The sequence below is a fragment of the Seriola aureovittata genome, chromosome 14 (assembly GCF_021018895.1).
Source record: "Seriola aureovittata isolate HTS-2021-v1 ecotype China chromosome 14, ASM2101889v1, whole genome shotgun sequence".
NCBI lineage: Eukaryota > Metazoa > Chordata > Actinopteri > Carangiformes > Carangidae > Seriola > Seriola aureovittata.
In genome coordinates this window covers 7,567,064-7,585,102 of record NC_079377.1, presented here as the reverse complement: position 1 = coordinate 7,585,102, position 18,039 = coordinate 7,567,064, and the positions used below count along the sequence as shown (strand labels likewise).

At 40.7% G+C, this 18,039-nt stretch overlaps 1 long non-coding RNA gene across 2 annotated transcripts in view; it reads right to left on the bottom strand.

Moving 5' to 3' along the window:
• The window catches only part of LOC130181514 (uncharacterized), a 91,178-nt gene that overhangs the window by 45,263 nt on the left and 27,876 nt on the right, over positions 1-18,039 (bottom strand). The window contains exon 6 of one of the 2 annotated variants that reach the window (XR_008829583.1): positions 9,769-9,905. The exons of the other annotated variant lie outside the window; for it this stretch is intronic. This is a non-coding gene — a long non-coding RNA (uncharacterized LOC130181514). Of the gene's footprint in view, positions 1-9,768; positions 9,906-18,039 lie in introns of those variants that run through there. 2 annotated transcript variants of the gene reach the window in all.

Genomic DNA, 18,039 nt, shown 5'->3' with positions numbered 1-18,039 from the left:
TTTTCTCGCTCTGAGCTGCTGGAAATAATCACAGGACATGAGATGAATAAAAGGGTTGTGTTTTGTGGAAGTTTTCTGGGTTTGACTTGAAATCCTGCGCAGGCAGTCAAGCTCTAACTCAATGTATTAAAACATGCTTTGTACAGAGAAAAGCCAGGTGACAGCTCTGATAAATGCAGCTGCCTGTACTGTAGGTGCTATATAAATAATGAAATTATGTGTAAATGATAGATAAAAACAGCATCAGACCTTTATTTGAAGCGCTCGACCCCAAAAAAAGGCTGCTGTCTGTTTGACTGTGAGTAATGTGCGTTTATACTGGCAGGCAGTCATACAGTCTGGGGAGGTGGAATATATGCTTTATATGTTTTTCCATATGGTTATAAAGGATGGAGAATCCTACACGATGACATGATTGGCAATGTGTGGGCAGATGTCATTTCAGTGGCATTTCCAATGGACCCGTGATGCTGTCATGTATATCTAGTAGATAGTAGTAGAGGGATGAAAGGTAAAATAATATAATAATAGAACCATGTTTGCTGTGACATATTTCCAACTTTGACTAGAACAAAATCTTGGCTTGACATATTTGATGCCGACATATTTAGATTTTAATTTCAATGTGATTCATTTGTTTCTGTTTAACAATCTATGAGAGCTTGAGAGCAATAGAGAGAGAATAAAACAGGATGAATCTTTTGGATTCTCTGACAGATAACTTGTATTGTGGAAGATCTTGACCACCCTAAGGCAACAAAGTACCAACAGAGAGATGTAATATCAACCAACCAGTAATGCATCCTATTCCAACATATTTTCTTTAGCTATCAATCATTATGTTGTCACCCAAGGCAGCACTAAAGCAAACCGAGCAAGAACAGAACATTTGCAAGCGCCCACTACTAAAACACAACTGTTTGCAATTCTTGCAGAATTAGTATTCATGAATAAAGGTGGAACAATAGAAAGTATTTAAATATGCTCAAAATGTGCAAGGTCAGGAAATGTGCACTGGTACAATATGCAAGACACTATGTGAATAATTAATATCTTTCATCATCAAGTACCAACAGTGGGTTCATTGAGAAGGCACATCCTGTAGTCTCTCCTCTCACTTACACATCCACAGTATTCTCAGTTTACTAGGAAAATAAATTGGTTTGAATACGGGGGTTGCCGGTTCTGAACAACCACCACCCCCATCAGCATCTCCCTGCCCATCCCTCTATTGCATCGAAGAGGCACATAAAATATCAAAAGGCCAAGTACGTCAGAGCTCAACAAGATTGGAGTGGAGGGGATTTTCCGCCAGTGTGCAGAGCTGCACCTCCAGCAACACTCATGACCGTGGGGAGGAGGAGGAGCAGCTGGAATTCCATTTCTCAATGATGAAATTCTTTTCATCATGCCTCTTTTGCATAACAAAAGGTGCATAAAAAGCATTATATACAGCAACGTGTAACTGTAAACCGTCACAAGAAGCTTGTCTTTCCAACACAGTCCTCTAGTTTCCAGGAATAGAAGCAAACTCTGCCGTTGCCTTAAAGAGGTTAAAAAATATCACCTCCCACCACCATCTCAACACGACAAATGTGCACGAGTCACTAACCATACATTTAATCAGATTAGAGTGCTCATGTAATTTCAAAAGTAATTTGTCCAATGACTACAATATGTGGGGATTGCAGGCACTCTGCTATTTCCTGATGTTATTCATTCCTATTTGAATACATCCTTTTAAATTGCTATATCATTAAAGTCTCATGAACCAATGACTTGTTTCTTTCGACCCCACACATAGTTCAGTGAAGCACACGAGAGGAAATGTAGGTTTGTAATATTTAATCAGAGGTCTATTATGCTGATAAAAGGGATGGGATGAGAAGAAGGGCCATTACAGCTGAGGATCCATGCCAGGTGTCACTCTAATTTAATCGAGCCACTAAAGACAAAGAGGCGGCCTGAGGGAAGCCTCTCAATAACAGGCCTGACTGCAGATGACAAGTGGCACAGTAACCGGTGATTGAAGGGACAGACAGGAGGCTCCAGGGCAGCTTCGCCCTGCACAAATGACTAGACCTGGTGGATTAAGGAGCTCAGACACAAAATGTGTTTTTTTTCTGAATAACTATCAATTAGAAATAAAATTTTCAAAATGACAGATTTGCACTTGAAAAATGTATCAAGCAAGACGATGTAGATTTGTTATTGTCTCTGAAATCAGCACATGCAGTGTCACCGCTTCTAAACAAAGAGAAGAGGCAGTTTGTTTTCATGATAAACATTAGGGCTGTGGGAGGTAGAGCATATGTGCCTGTTTCGCTCAGCTCTTGATAAAGGAGGTATTTCATTTTCTCTGTGCCGTATTGGATCTGTCTGTGGCTGAACCAACTGTGATCAATAGCTTTAGATGTTTCTCTATCTGCAGCTGTGTATCATTACTATTTAGATCAAACTAATCCCTGATAAGGTCTGAACAGATCAGAGAAGCGCAGGAAACAATAGTCTTGGCAAGCAGCAGATAAAGCAACACAGGCTCAAAGTTTTTGTGCCAAGGCTTCAGTGGGCACTGCAGCTAAATATATCTTGATGGGAGAAAGGTCGACTGATCTTGAAAAATCACTGGGCACTAGTGAGAATGAATGTGGACACAGGCAGATGCATTACATAAATTATGCTTAAGCAGTGCTATCCGAGTCATTCAGATATTCAATACAGCACTTCAGGACCTCAAGAAGATTTGCAGGATTAGAGGTTGTAAGCCAGGCCAGCTCGATATATTGATCCCCCCCCTCACTGAGAGCTGCATTCAATTTCCCAACAATTAGATACACCTGAAGGTTAATATGGTGCGTTGTTAATCTGTTGTGTGTTGTATAGTCTAAAACTAACCCTCTCTCTGTCTTATCCTGTTTGTTTTTTCTGCATATGCTGGCGCCTCTCTGTCAATCTACTTGGCTGAAAGGCTCAAATCTCTGGCATACTGGTTTCACAGAGGTTGTTTAGTAATTAGGAATGGCATGATACTAATGTATTAGAGGGAGGCTTCCTCTCACAATACTGCTAGGTAAGTACTCTAGATCATTTTCTAGGCAACATTACTGGCCTGAGTGAATTAGGTTGGCCCTCGCTGTGACCTTGTAACCACACTAACTCCTCCCATGACCGCAGTATGTTTTTAATAGGGATGCCTCTTATACCCAGTGGCAATTTTGTTTTCATCCGTTCCTGCTGGCAGATTTCATATTCTGAGAATGTTGCAGGACTTACGGCCATGTGAGAATGAGAATTCTCTCATGGGATCTGGGGGATATTTCACTGGTTTGGCATACAATGGGCTCCCAGAAAGTAGAAATGACAGCAATATTACATGGTTGAAATGAAACCCCCATAATGTTATCCATTTTTATTCATAAGAAGCTATGACATGCCTGTCATTGGTTTCTGTGTATGAATGCAGTGCGCTGGAGGGAATTTTGTAGCAATTCTGTAGCAATTCTCAATGATAAATCATGGACAACTGAGAATTATGAGGTCAACAGAAATATAAAGTGATAGCGTGTCCGTGGACGTGTAGCACACATGGCCTGATAGAAGGCTCACATGTGTTCATTTTATACAACTATAGCCACAGCCAGCCCAATGAATTCATACATCCTAATCTCTGCTGAAAGTGAGCGGCGGAGCGAGGAAGGGGGCTGATACTGACCAACTAGGAAGGAGATTAGCTACAGAGGATTTTGCTGCCGTCTGCTATTTTAGGGGGAAAGTAATGGCGACTGGAAAGGAAAACAATGACTCCAGATCTGGCTTAAAAGTAGCTGAAGCGGATGTGGGGGAAAAAAAGTCCTTCATTCAATTCCTTTCCAGGTGAAAAGGTAAGATAATGCTTGTAGTTACTGTCACAAATGCAGGGGTCTATAATTCTTGTTCTGGGTACATTATTACCATTAAGCCTTGCTTTTCCATCAAATAGCCCTTTTCCTTCAAAGCTGATATTTTAAGCAGTTGGGACTAACAGAGTGCAATAATTGACTTTTCAAACTGTTCGAACACAGTAAAAGGGTTTCACATAGCAGCCATGCAGTCATCGGGCATTTCCTTGCCAGCTGTGCAAGCCAGGAAATAGTGAAAAAATTAGGCCTGATGGAAAATATATTATAAAAGCAATCAATGTTTTTGTTCTTAAAAGCCTCGGTTTTAGAATTACTACTATTCATGCCCTCTCATTCTGCTCAAAAACACAGCTTCAGTGGTCAATCATTGTGAACTGCTTACCTCATCCAGAAGTGACAGTACTGCTAACTGGTACAGCTAGTATTCATGATGTTCCCCGCCCCCCAGAACAACATTAACCTCCACTCCAATCGGAGTGAAAAGGTGACAGTAAATCCAAATCACTCGTCCACTCTCCCTGCCAGGTTTCAGTCATTTTCACCTGCACCATCGTCCCCTCAGCACCATCATATTGTCACCTCTGCTACAGCTGATTCTGCAAAACTGAGAAATGAGATAGGGTGTGAGGGTGCTTTTACTGCATGTGTGTATGTCTGTGTACTTATGTGGTAGTATTTTAGAGTGTGAGTATATTGCTGCAGATGTTACAAACTGAAATGTCTCTAATCAGTCAATATTTCAATAAGATTGATCCTACCGCTTTGCCATTTAAAGGCCACTGTCCTCACTGATGACTGATAATCCATGAGGTAGTCAATGACTCATACAGAGAAGTGTAAATCCTACGTGAATGTATGACATCTATATTTTCCCTCAAGGATACTGATTCACTCTCTATCCTGCTGTAGCTGATGTCACACTGCCATTTTTAAAGGAGCACAGTGCATGTGAGAGGTCCCCTCAGGGAAATATCTGCTGCAACATATGTTTGTCCATGTGCATCAGGCTGGCAGTAAGAACAAGGGTAGATAAAAGCAAGCTCTCTACTGTCACTGTAATGTATATATAGCAGGAGCTACAATGCAGATATCCCTCACCTTCAATTTTACGCTCCCCTGTAGAACTGCTAATTTAAACCATTAATTCAAACTCACACTGTTCTCAGAATGCTTCCATTTTCTCATCCCCTCACACACCCTCCTACTTTGCCTGCTGGTGGCGGATGTAGAAGCAGTTGGGGGTACTGCCTCAGTAATTGGAGAAACCTTCTGAAACATGCAGATGAAGCAGGGTGAGAAGGAGAAGAGTGAAAAGTGGAAAAGGAAATAGACCAGATTCCTAATTATCCAGCCTTTTTCTCTGATTCCCTCTTTCTTTGCTCTGACAGGGTTGGAGTCATACATGGAGGCTCCTTATACTTCTCGTGCTGGCCTCAGCATAATTAGGCGTACTGTACAGGGCTGAACTGGGTTTGATGCTCACATAAAGGCCCGAGTGAGGAGGGGGTTCAGAGGAAAGCTGGGGCTTTGATGAGAGGGTTAAGAGCACTGTCAGCACACTCACTCTTACACATGTTACGATGAAACACCCTGTCAGCTGACACACAAGCTTCCTTACATGAAACTTGGACACAGTCACAAATGAAATGTGTATACTAAACATGCAGCATGCACTGAATATGGTCTGAAACATCAAATACATTTTTGCATTAAGAGACCTAAGGGTAATCAAAGGCCAGTGCTGTTCAGTGCATTTTCAAAATGGGGGAAGAAAAGGTAGCCCCAAATAGCAAATAGACATCTGAAATAATATTACTCCTGTGCAATGAAAGAGAGCCAATTTCAATGAGGTGACATTCATTTCCTTTCAGGTGGTGAGAGGAGGATGAGATAGGCTGTCTGCTTTTAATATATCTAACAGTGTCAGAGCCCCTGGTAGCACACGGCAGAGGCAAGCACATAGAGAGATATACTGTCGTCGACTGTATTTTTCAAAGCACAGCGCTAAAATGGTTGCTATTTGCATAAACAAAGTACAATGTGGATAAATATAACATTTTGGGTCAGATGATTGTGTTTCTGTTAGTGTGTTTTGATGTTTGTGTGCTCAAATTAGTGTGTACAAAATCTACTCATGCATATTTAAGTGAATGTTAAATTCAGGATGTAAATTTTCTTTTGCCTTAAGACAAGCAGCATGTACCAGCTGTTGCTACAGGAGCTTAAATTGTATATAAAGATGGACGTAGCCTCCATGATGTCACCCATAGGTGTCTGAAGAGCGGTTCTGAAGCTCAGACTGAGCTGCTCCGCCGTCACAATTTAATTTTCTAGCTAATTAGCTAGTTAACAAGCTAAGCTAAGAAGCCAGGTATAGTATGGCGAGTGTAGACACCGATACCTGCTGATTCATGCTAACATATAAATAACACTAGAATTTCACTCACCTTAACAAACAGGAGCACAGACTTCCTATTCAATTATCAACACAACAACCCATATCATTTGTCGAATATTTGAATGAAGACTCTCCAAAAGGCACCAACGCCACAAACACAGCCAAGCTGTCACACTCAGTGACTCGAATTAGCTGACATAGCACTTAGCAGACAGCTAGTGGCTAGACACCGAGTGGCTAGCAAACTGCAACGGCAGTCACTCGTCACTCAAAACTCCCATGCCCTCAATTATGCATAACTTTTAGCCTCAATAAAATTTAAACAGGTGAGTTACATAAAAATTCATATACCGTTGTCATGAAGGGAGAAATTACTTATAGAGACTAAAACCGTTTTTTGTACCAAGCTGTAAACAAGTTTATTTCTGCTATAAAGTTGAGCATTTTTTACATGGGAGTCTAGCCTCAAGTGGTCATTCAAGGAACTGCAGTTTTTGGCACCTCCATGTTGGCTTCATTTTTCAACCCCCAGGGGTAGGGATGTGAAATAGGCTTCAACTTAACTCTCATTCTTTAGTATGATATTGCATTGTTCTTTTTCCTACAATTTAAAATGCAGTTCTGTTGTCTCTACAGATGTCCTTTATTTCCTGCCTATTTTTATCTTAATGTTAATTTCAATGTTTCTTATGCTACAAATGATTTGACAGCCATATTCTGGTTAATTTTTCTCCAGGCAATTCCATCTTTAATAAACATACACCCCTCTTTGCAAAAGCTACTTCTCACTAAAATGATGAGAGCAAAAGCTCTGTAGACCATTCTTCCCATGATTAAACCACCTACCGCAGCTAAAGGAGGCTCAGCAATACACCTCTTGCAGGGTGCCTAGCTGCTCTTATCGCCCCACCACGAGGCTGTAGAGGGGTAATAGGATTGTGACTCCTAGAGAAAGTGCCATGCTCACCAAGTAGGGGAGGGCTGAGGCACAAGTGTGAAGGGCCTCTGCGGCTGTCCAGCATCATGAAAGCAGAGAGGAGCAGGCAGGGAGGATGTGTTCTCCTCGCTCTATAAATAACCCTGCTAAATTGCAGGCTTTGGAGGGTCAGTGGGACACTGGTCTGCCAGTGTATATCTGAAGGCCTGGATATAACCAGTAATCCTGCAGCCCAGAAAACCAACAGCACAGCATTTACAGCAAAATGTCTTTTCTGCAAAATGGAAGGAGGCCTGTTTATGAGCTTGGAGAGAGAGAGAGAGAGAGAGAGAGAGAGGGAGAGAGAGAGAGAGAGAGAATATGAAAGAACAGAGAGTGAGAGAGAGTCGAGGCTGGGTGGGGGTGATTTTATAGTTTGTAGTCAGTGTCTGAGTGGTAGACTCCTTCCTTAGCTGGCTGGGTCCCAGCAGCAGCACAGCATTCACTTTATACTCGGAGGAGGAAGATGAAAGCATCACTGGGTCAAATAGGAATGGAAGGGGTGGGGGAGGAAAGGCAGATGCAAGGGGGGTGCATTATTTTATAGACAGCCGGATCACTTTGGTTTCGGATGCCAGCTGGGTGTGACTGTTACCATTCAGTAAGAACTCCCGGGGTTAAGCAAGCATTCAAAGATTAAATACTGACTTTAAAAGTTGCGCTGATTCTCTGTGATAATTAGAAATCAGAATCCTTGGGCACCAAAGTGAAAAATATTTTTTTTCTGTCTGCCCCTCAACAGTGCGTTCAGTGCTGCAGGGAAAACCATTCCACCTGTTGGCAGTTAGGTGAGTGGGCGTGTGTTTTAGTTACATTAACAGCCCTACGCTCATGGGAAGGAAGGTAAAAGGCACTGCAGGTGGTGGAACACCGAGATGGCCATGCTGGTTGTTTTGATAGAATATAAGTGGCCTGAGGCAGTGAGCAGTGGATGGAGGGCTACAGTGAAGATTTAGGGTTATTACTGAGAGGCAGGCATGGTGGAACACTCAACACTCAAAGATGCACACAGATATCTCTATGAGACAGGTGAGATAGGTGTCCTCCCTTGCAGGACTGATTACTTTATCTGGAGGTTTATACAGCATACAACAGATAAAGACACTGAAGAGTATAGTAATAAATCTGACCTACACCAACATCGATTTTTACTACTGCAAATAAATGTTTATATCTATTTATATTATATTTTCTTATATTTATTTAATATTTGGTCACTCTTGCTTTGCTGTACCAGATAAGTATGATTAGAATAAATTGGAAGGGATTGGCAATTAGGAACATGTACAAACACTGGCATGCAGTAGCGTATTCATGGGCAGACAAGCAAGTGAGTTTTTGATTATGCTGAAGTGCCCTCTCATCTGCATGCCGTATTATGCCATAAGCTGTTGCATTGCCTGTCTTATTTTGTTTGATTGATGGTACTGTTTACTGCTCACACTCCCATCAGAACAGTTTCATTCCTATCACACACGCTGGATGATGGCAAGTCACTAGCTGATGCTCAGAAAGCTAAAATCAATGTCTAGATATTCCTGTCCTCACAGACTAAGGACTTTTTTGTTTTTCTGAAGGACTGTACAAAACACCTCTCCCACAGAGTGGCTGAATAAACTGGATTTGTAAATGGAGACAAGGACTGAAAGACTTTCACCCCTGCTCATCTGTACTGGAGTAATTGAGTACAGCAGAAACTCCCCCCGATGACTAACATGTTCAACACCTTCAGACATGTCTGACAACTGAACACTATAAGGTAAGTGTTCAGTTATCAGACATGTCATGAGACATGAGTTTAAGGATCACCTTGACTTGTAGGTGCCTGTGGTTTGACTCCAACATTGAAGGACACTAATAATCCATTACCTTTTGACAACTGCTTGCATACCATAACCCTCTGATCTGATGGCTTTCTCAATGCAAACTATTACTATTTGACCTATTATGGACAGTTTTAACCACACCTTCTCTGCTTCCTAAATCTGACTTCAAGGGATCAGGGATCCAATGTTTCATGAGGACCATTTTAAACTGGAAAGGATTTTTGGTTTAATCTTTAATTTCCCTAAATCTGAAATATTTTCATAAAACTAATGACTAAAAATCAATAGTTTACAAAATAAAAGAAATAAAGTTTCTTTAAAATAGTCAACAGCTATATTCACTACTATCATTACTGTAAAATTTGATCAGTGATCCCCAATCAGTTTCTCCTTTCAGTTCCTCAGCTGTTAAATTAAATCACAGTGGGAATTACATTTGTAATGTGTATCACATCAACATCACATCTCATCATAATGTGAAAGGCAACAGCAATATATTATCAAACCAGAGCTGTGCATCAAACTGTAATTAATCTCAAAATGCACATGAATGACATTATCAAGACAAAACAAGACTGTCAGCCAATGTCATGTGCACCACAAAGGACACGGCTTCTGTTCTCCTTGCGTTAGCTATACTCCACTTTATTTCTTGACAGGCTTGATGAGATAGAAGTGATGAGTGGTAGGAGATGGTTGTCAGGAGGAGACAGGGTCTTTCTTCTGGCTCTCTATTGGTGGCTATCAGGGCTTCTGATCTGGCTGAGAGCATGCCTGTCACACTGAGATGGTGAATAGTCCTCACCCTGCAACAAAATAGCTTTTTGTTCTGTGACTGACACTGACTGTCCACACACATAATTGGTGTTAAGTGTTTAAATGTCTTAATGGGGAAAAAAGGATTTTACCTACTGTGGATGACTGAAAAAAAATAAATAAATACACTTAAAGAGCAAGCTGAGCTGGAAATGCATTATATATATATATATATATATATATATATGTGTATATTTATATATATAAGGTTAACTGGGAGATGGCAATCAATGTGACAATGGTAAAATAGGTAATATTAAAAGCTACACCAGTGTGTGTGATGAAAACACTGATTCAGATGAAGCCTGAGAGCTTTCACTGTTATCTACTAACACACATGTAGTTGTACGACAGGACCTCCAACACTGTGCACGCAGAAAGACAAGCCTCATGTATATGAAGTATCATAACAAAAATCTGCACGGCTACTGGTGGAATTTATAGATGCAATTACCAGTAAGCCCACGAAAGCAAAATGTGTCAGTGTGTGTTTATATGTATATTTTGGATGTTTAAATGATAAGCCGTCATGTGGTATCTACTGTCACACACTGCCTTTCAATATTCAAATGGACCAAAGTTTACTAGTTTTACTGCATGAAATTTCCATCCCAATTCTGTTTCTATTTTGCACACCTGGCAGTTGTTGTTGGTCACTTGACAACAGGACATATCTTTTTGTCATCAAAGGACTCGGCTCTCTTTGCACAAAGATTTTGTCTCTGCTATTATTATGTATGGATACATTTTCTCTTTTCATTTACGTCTCCCAACTTGTCACATGAAAGGACGTTATCTCTTCCTCTTCTAAAGTTTCTAATGTCTAATGTCTGGATGATCCACATGGTCTGATCCACAGAGTTACAGTATGACTTTGATATCCTTTGTACAATGGGATATTTGCTTTTTATAGTGAGGTTTCTCTCAATATACCACATGTTGTATTCATTTTCCTCTTCCTCCTTGTGGTTTTCTTTCCTTGTCTACCCCCCTGTTTCCCTCTCTTCTCTCTTATGTGCAAGAAGAAGACATACTGTACTTTGTCATTGGGTGAGCTTATGCTTCAAGTCACACAATCCTGTTAGGAATTGGCACAGCTATGTCCATTTTATGCCAGTCAAAATATTACAGTCTGTTCACCAATATAATGAGCTATGGACATGCAACCCATAATGAGGCTTGTTTATATGTCTACTTGGTGCAGTATGCATTGGAACAATGCCATATTGGTTAAGCACCCAAATCTGTTTACCTTGTTTCACACTTTTGAGTGTTTTCGAGCATGTGTGTATGTGCATGGGTGTTTGAACCTCAGCGGCAAGACGCGGATACTATCATGTCAAAGTGATGGGCTTTACTAATATGAGCCAACAGTCTGATCGGGATTCAGCAGGTGTTCTGCATAGAGGAGACTGACGTCTGCTTGGGACCATCCATCAGAGCTAAATGGCAGATGGTCCTCTCTGTGGCCAGGCAGGAAGTGCACTAACACAATCGCTGCAGAAACACAGGGAGCACTCTACCTGCTGATAATCCACTTACGCAGAGACAAAGCTGCTTTAATCTGCCCGCTCCTTTCCTGCACACCCCCTCGCCACACGACAAGGCCAGGCTCCATGCTGGAGAATCACCACTGATCCACTGCACACATGTACAGTCTGAGCTCTGACAGGCCATGTTATAATAGATCCCTAATCATTCTCATATGTGACGGGAGGATCAGAGACAATTAACAGAAAGGAAAAGAAAATAATCAGAAGATTGCAACTGAAGTTTTACTTGATGCGTAATTAATTCATTTTCAAGTAATTGAGGAACTGATTGTAGAGACAGATTTAATCCATTTTGACTAACGAGATGAGAAAAGGAGTAGAAGCAAAGGAAGGAATCAGGTACAGCATATATTGTGAATTAAACCCTGAATTAACTGTCCTTCTGCTGTATGCAAGCAGTAGACTCGCACATAAAAGATCATTTGAAAACTACATTTATCATTACAAAGGTTGATGCTTATTGTGCAAGGAAGCTGGAGTAATACTGAACAATGCTTGTGCTTATGCAGTGCTTGTGGCACCAGCATACATAATGGAAAACATTGTCTGTGTAATTTGAGCATAACTCAAATTATTTAGTTCATTATTAATGGCCACAGAGGAAAAAGCGGTGTACAACATACATGTTGTTTAGTCAAGCACTGACCGAAAAGTATTGTAAACGGAATATTGCTTGGACATAATATCTTTATTGGATCATGTATTATACGTTTGTACTGTTACATCTATTCAACTAACTAAGGTGATGATGTTGTGTTGCAATAAAGGTTTCATAAGATACTTCTGATGGTTAATGTGAAAATATTTCCAAGACTGATTGTTTCATGTCAACAATTAAAATGTGTAGTTTGAAAAATAATGTGGGTCTTTAAATATTCTGTCACATGGAAACACTGAGAGATTACTGAGGGAACAGGTACATTTAACACAAGCAGCCACAAACACTGTGTAATAATTCAAACATGTTACCCTAGTAATATGTCACAATAAATCCCCCCTTTTGATAATCAATACTAATTGATTATAATCCTGAAATGAGATATTTAATATCCATACACTACAATTACTTACAGTGCACTGTCATTAAATGAACAGCCCACTGTACTATAATCAAAGTGTAAATAAAAGGATGGCCTGCACCATTTGATCAGAAACTGAAATGATCAAAGTCTGCAGCTGAACAGACAACTTTTAAATTGTTCTTGAAGCACGTAGCGTACAACCAAATCAAGCACATTTTGTGTACTTTATTGTGCTTGTGTATTTTTCTGATTTTGTGTCCTTTAATTAGTACAGATTGCCACTTCATATTTGGGCGCAGGATGATTATTGGAAAAGCCAGTCTTGCAGTTGGACTCTGAGGAGCATCAGGCCAAGACCTGGAAGTCCCAGAGGGAGTCATTAGACAGGAAGATGAAGTTTGATTGAAATCTTTTGCCAGGTTGTTCGTGCTGATTGTCCTTCATTAAACACCACACACTTACTGAGGCTGAGCAGGAGGATGTTACGTTTATCCGTTCTACCATCAGAAAGTTCTGCAGCACTCAAACTGTCCAGAACAAAAAGGATTTATAGAGGATGTCAGTGTTTCTGTATCCCAGGGTGCATAGCTGTTCTTGCTTATGAACTCATCTGTTTAACAGTTTGAATAACGAGTTGTCCTCTTTTCTCATGGCATGAGCATAGGAGCTCTGCAGGGAGGAGGTGTCAGAGTGGAATAAGAGGGAGAGAAGGAATGAACAATTAGTGTGGAGCGGTGGAGCGGTGGAATAGTTCCACAAGGAGGCAGAGGCGAAGGGGGGAGGGAGCCCTGAAAGAGGCCAGGTGCAATATCGCATCCTTCCTGTCAGAGGGCTTAAAAGGAGAGCAGAGGAAGAGCATTTAGCTCCAGGGGACGCATGTAGAATGCTGACCACAGGTTGGGAGAATCGACTATTCAGAGAGCGTCTCTTCCATGTGCCCTATCGAGTCGGGGAGGTATCTGCCAAGTAAAAACTGTTGCCAGCGTCTTCTGAGGTGCTTGGAATACCGACAAGGAAAATCAGGTCTGGAGGATGAGAGCTGACCTTGATCACAGCAACTGTGATACTCTGCTGGGACTGCATGCTAGTCAAAAGAAGCAGACACCATGAATTTGCCAGTTTTCTTTTGGTGCTTTATATCAAGAGAATGTCTTTAAGGAGAATCTTTCTTTCTTCCATACTGGTCTCTCCTCAGCGGTTGTTTCTTTGTGTGACCACTCCTGCTTTATTGCACTGCATTTCATAAAAATCAATACAAATTACAATTCTAGTATGTCAGCAGATACGCTGTAAATGTTTTTTCATGGCAGTCAAATAATGAGGACATATATTGAGGTCTTTTAATGCATCCATGAAACCTGTCACCTGCCCGTCATGGCGCTGTTAAACCAGAAACACCGCGGTTACACCTTTCGGCTGGAGGGCTGCACTCCATAACTTTTAGAAACACACAATCACAGACCAAAGTGTCTAACAACGAGGCTCCAACACTTACAGTAGCACCAACCTGGGGATGAGACATGACAGATCTGCTTTACCAGTCCCCTACATCTGTTTGTGCTCTATGTGATGACATGGCTCCCTTGTGTCTGTGTCCTGTCAGTATGAACAGAAAGGTAAATCTGCTTATATGTGCTAATTTTGGTGTAATAAGGGTATAAGTCTCTGCTTCCTGACAGACATATCATGATTCATGATGCAACATTTGTTTCCTTGAGGGAAATGTTATTGTGTTATTTTATACATTATATGAAATATGAATTGAATGTTGGTGTAACATATTCAAGAATAAGTCATTCACGTAGTTCCTGAATATCTTTAAAACAACCCATAGATAGTGAATTTTGAAATGTGGCAACAAAGGAAGATCAGAGGGGAGGGTGTGAGTAAACAGAACGCAATAGACATAGATGGAAGGCTTTTTACAGCATCTGGTGAGTCAGACCAGAAATCTTTGATTAGATATTACTTCCACTTGCCTCCAAATCAGGACAATTGTTTGCCTGATTATATATTATATATCTCCTTGAGTTAGAGCTGGCCTATTGTTTCTTGTTTTATGCTTTGTTCATGTATTGTAAAAAAAAAAAAAAAGTTGTGTCCTCATTCAGCTCTTTCTTATTTGTGATATTAGAGTGTCTCTAATACGCTCATATGCCAGCAGTTCATGTAATACATAAATTTCAAATCAACAATTATTCTGTGACTTTTCATAGAGATTAAAAAGCACTTTGAAAACCTGACTAAAACATTCTTTATAACATTTCCCATAAAACTGTACCTCACTGGCAGACTTTAAATCTCTCTCCTATCCACTCTGCCATGGCCATGAGTCCAAGTAAAGGCTAAAACATAATGGTCTTTTAATTTCAGATTGCCTGTCTCTTTGATTGGCCTTAAGTGCTACCCAATCTACTTTCAGTGGTGATTACTGTGGGAACTTGTCAGACTGGTTAATTGGTTCTATTAGGAGACTTTTTCTTGAGAAGGCTTCCTATTTCTCCCAAGGGCAGCAGGTGTTCAAGGAACAACACTTTAGCCCCTTGATGCTAGGAGGACCGCTCCAAATTACACTAAATTCTCAATTGTACAATTACAGCAATTCAAATATAAGGACACTTACTTAATTACATGCTATTAAAGAACTCAAGCAAATTTGAGATTAGTTTTAAAAAAACCAAGTCAAACTCGCTGCCACTATAGAGTTTTAATTGTACTCTCAAGCTGGGAGAAAATTTGAAAAGATTTATAAGACTTGTCCCTTGAATGACATAGCAGTAGTTTTCCTTTTTAATCATCAATGTGCTCTAAATTGTCAGTGACATCTTTTGTTTCTGTTCAGATAGAGACCACAGGATGTCCTTGCTCGGTCCTTTTCTGAAGCAGAGCAAAGTCCCTGCTGAGAATTTGTGGTGTTTGTCCCTCATTGATTAGGAGGTCTGTTAACAGCGTGCACTAACATCTCAATTCTCTGGTGATATGAGTGCCAGGTTCAATAACCACCCTCATGCTCTCATAGCGTCTTTTTTCTTTGTCACAAGTATGCAGAGCAATGTCTTTCAGTCTTCATTGACATTTTTATTCCAAAGTCAATATCAGCCACTTATTCACTCAGTCACAAGTACAGCACATGTCTTCTGGGTAAAGAGAAAAAAAAAGAAAAAAAAAGCAAGGACACAATGTTCTTTAAAAGTTTTGCCTTTTAAGGCAGCTGAACAGTTAACAGTTACTAAAAAAGCTTTTCTCCTTCCAAACAATCTAGGGTGAAAAACAGAGAACACTGGTACTTTCTATAAGAAACGTCAGTTTCATGGCACACGACAACTGCAGAAATAACAAGAGAGCGACAGATTAGTCTTGCCAAGTGAGAAAGTATACCAATTTGCACAGCTACTAATCCAAACAGACCCTTTATTCTATTGATCAGGATGGAGAGCTCAACCAATTCACCAGTGGGGACTGACAAGGCAGAGGACGTGTTCTCGGATCAGACACTGAAGGACACATACATCTAGCCTTAATGCATCTCATTAAGGCACTATTTTGGACAACAAATGTACCGTCTGGGACGCCTCTGGGTGGCCTTGTTTGTCCTTGAAGGACTTTCTCCTTACATTGCTTTTAAAGTGCAACACACCGAAAGCTCCTAAGTTAGGAGGGATGAACTGCGGCACATTAAGACACTGAGCATATATTTAAACTAATGACCACATTGACTTGAGGTGGGACAAAATCAAAGCCTGGCTTTTTTTGACTGATGGCTCCTGGTTTTGGGGAGAGCTTCATGTATCTAGCCTCGTGTTAAGAACTGTTTCTTGTTTTTTGTTTTTTTTGAGAAAGCAGGACAAAGCTTGGACATAATGGGTAAAGATGTAGATGTGTAAAGCTCAGTTATGCAGTTGTAGTGACTGAGCAGAAAGAGAGAGCACTTCATATCCTCTGCAGGTAAATGCCTTTACAAAAACTGAAGAAAATACACTGTTGCTGTAAAGCATCAAGGGTGTTCAGTGAGTATCAAGGAGAAATATGGCCCACTATTGAACAAAAAAAAAAAAACTGCAATGTCCATCAAAAACAGCAGTTTTTGTCTCTGCAGTGATTCCACTGCGAAAACGGAATATGTGATACAACTCAGGTGTCATTTGGTACTGGATTTAATGAGCAGGAAAACATATGAGACTATTTTTTTCAGCAGCAATTGAGGTGTCCATGGATGTTCTTTAGGTCTCTCTAATGAATGAATGGTCAGGCAAATTCAGCTTGACTTAGGAACATGCTGCTATCCGGCTCCACAGTTAAAAGCCCAAAGTGAGATTAATCACTGCTGCTGAGGGGGATGATGTTCTTTGTTTCTGTTAATTTATGGTCTCTTTACAACCGAGATCCTGAACCAACATCATGCCTCTCACATACTGTATGTACTCCGCCACTAATCATCAACAGCTCCTTAGGCACCTTTTTAGCAAATTTACACAGCAACAACAAGATGAGTTGTACATAAACAAGATATCGGGGCTAATACAATGTTGCTTCCATGACAATAAAAGGTGCTTGCAGCTGTTATTCTGCCATCTTGCTATCTCTTTATCCATCTGTCTGCACTATCCTTTCCCTCACCCATTCGGGATTTCTCCAACACAAGGTAAGAACTAGTCAATGTTGATGTAAGTTGGAAAGACCAAAGGCCAGCATGGTATGACAGGAAAAGGAGTAGCTTTGCATGCTTGGCATGGGGAGAGACAGCTTTTAGTCAAGAGGCCCAGCAGAGGATCAAAGTGAAAAGTGACTCCTCTTAGCCAGGTCTGATCTGGGAACAGGATAGTCAAGCGAAGCTCTCCTTGCAGTCTGAACATTACTCATGGTATGGTGAATATTTCATGGCAGGCGTCACAGAGCTGACAGTAGTGCTGGCCACAGGGCAGCTCTGATAGACAGAAGAAAGTGTGTACAGTGGGGTTTTTGGGGGGGGGGGGATTAGTATTCAGAGGGATGAATCTGCCCCACATACTGTATGAACACAAATGTGTTTGCACCATATGGAGTGTAGATAGTCAAACTCAACTATGTAACACACAATAGTACACACAATCAGACAACTTAGTTTCTTTCCCGTCTTCATAAGGCAGCTGGGACATTGAGTAGTGATGTACTGACATACAAAATTCCCCCTCAGGCCTATTAAAGAGCTTCTCCTGACAACATTCCTCCTCTTGATGCAGAGCACACGCTTTAAACATTGTATAACACAAATATATGCCATATTTTTTTGGCTAATGACGCGCTTGTTATGTACTATTTAATTGTCACCCACACATTTTCATTTTTGTTTAACACAGAGCTTACATAACTGCACAGCCTTAAGCAAATCCATTAAATGCATTGTTGGTCTTCCAATAGTTTTAGAGGGCAGCGTTCAGCATTGACTGTGCTGTGACAGCCTCTCTGGAGAGGTGAAATCATGTAGTCTTATTATAGAGGAGACAAATCAAGTGTACCAAAACCCTCCCCTCCAGCCCTACTTTCTCAAGGTTATTTTCAAAGATAGCTCA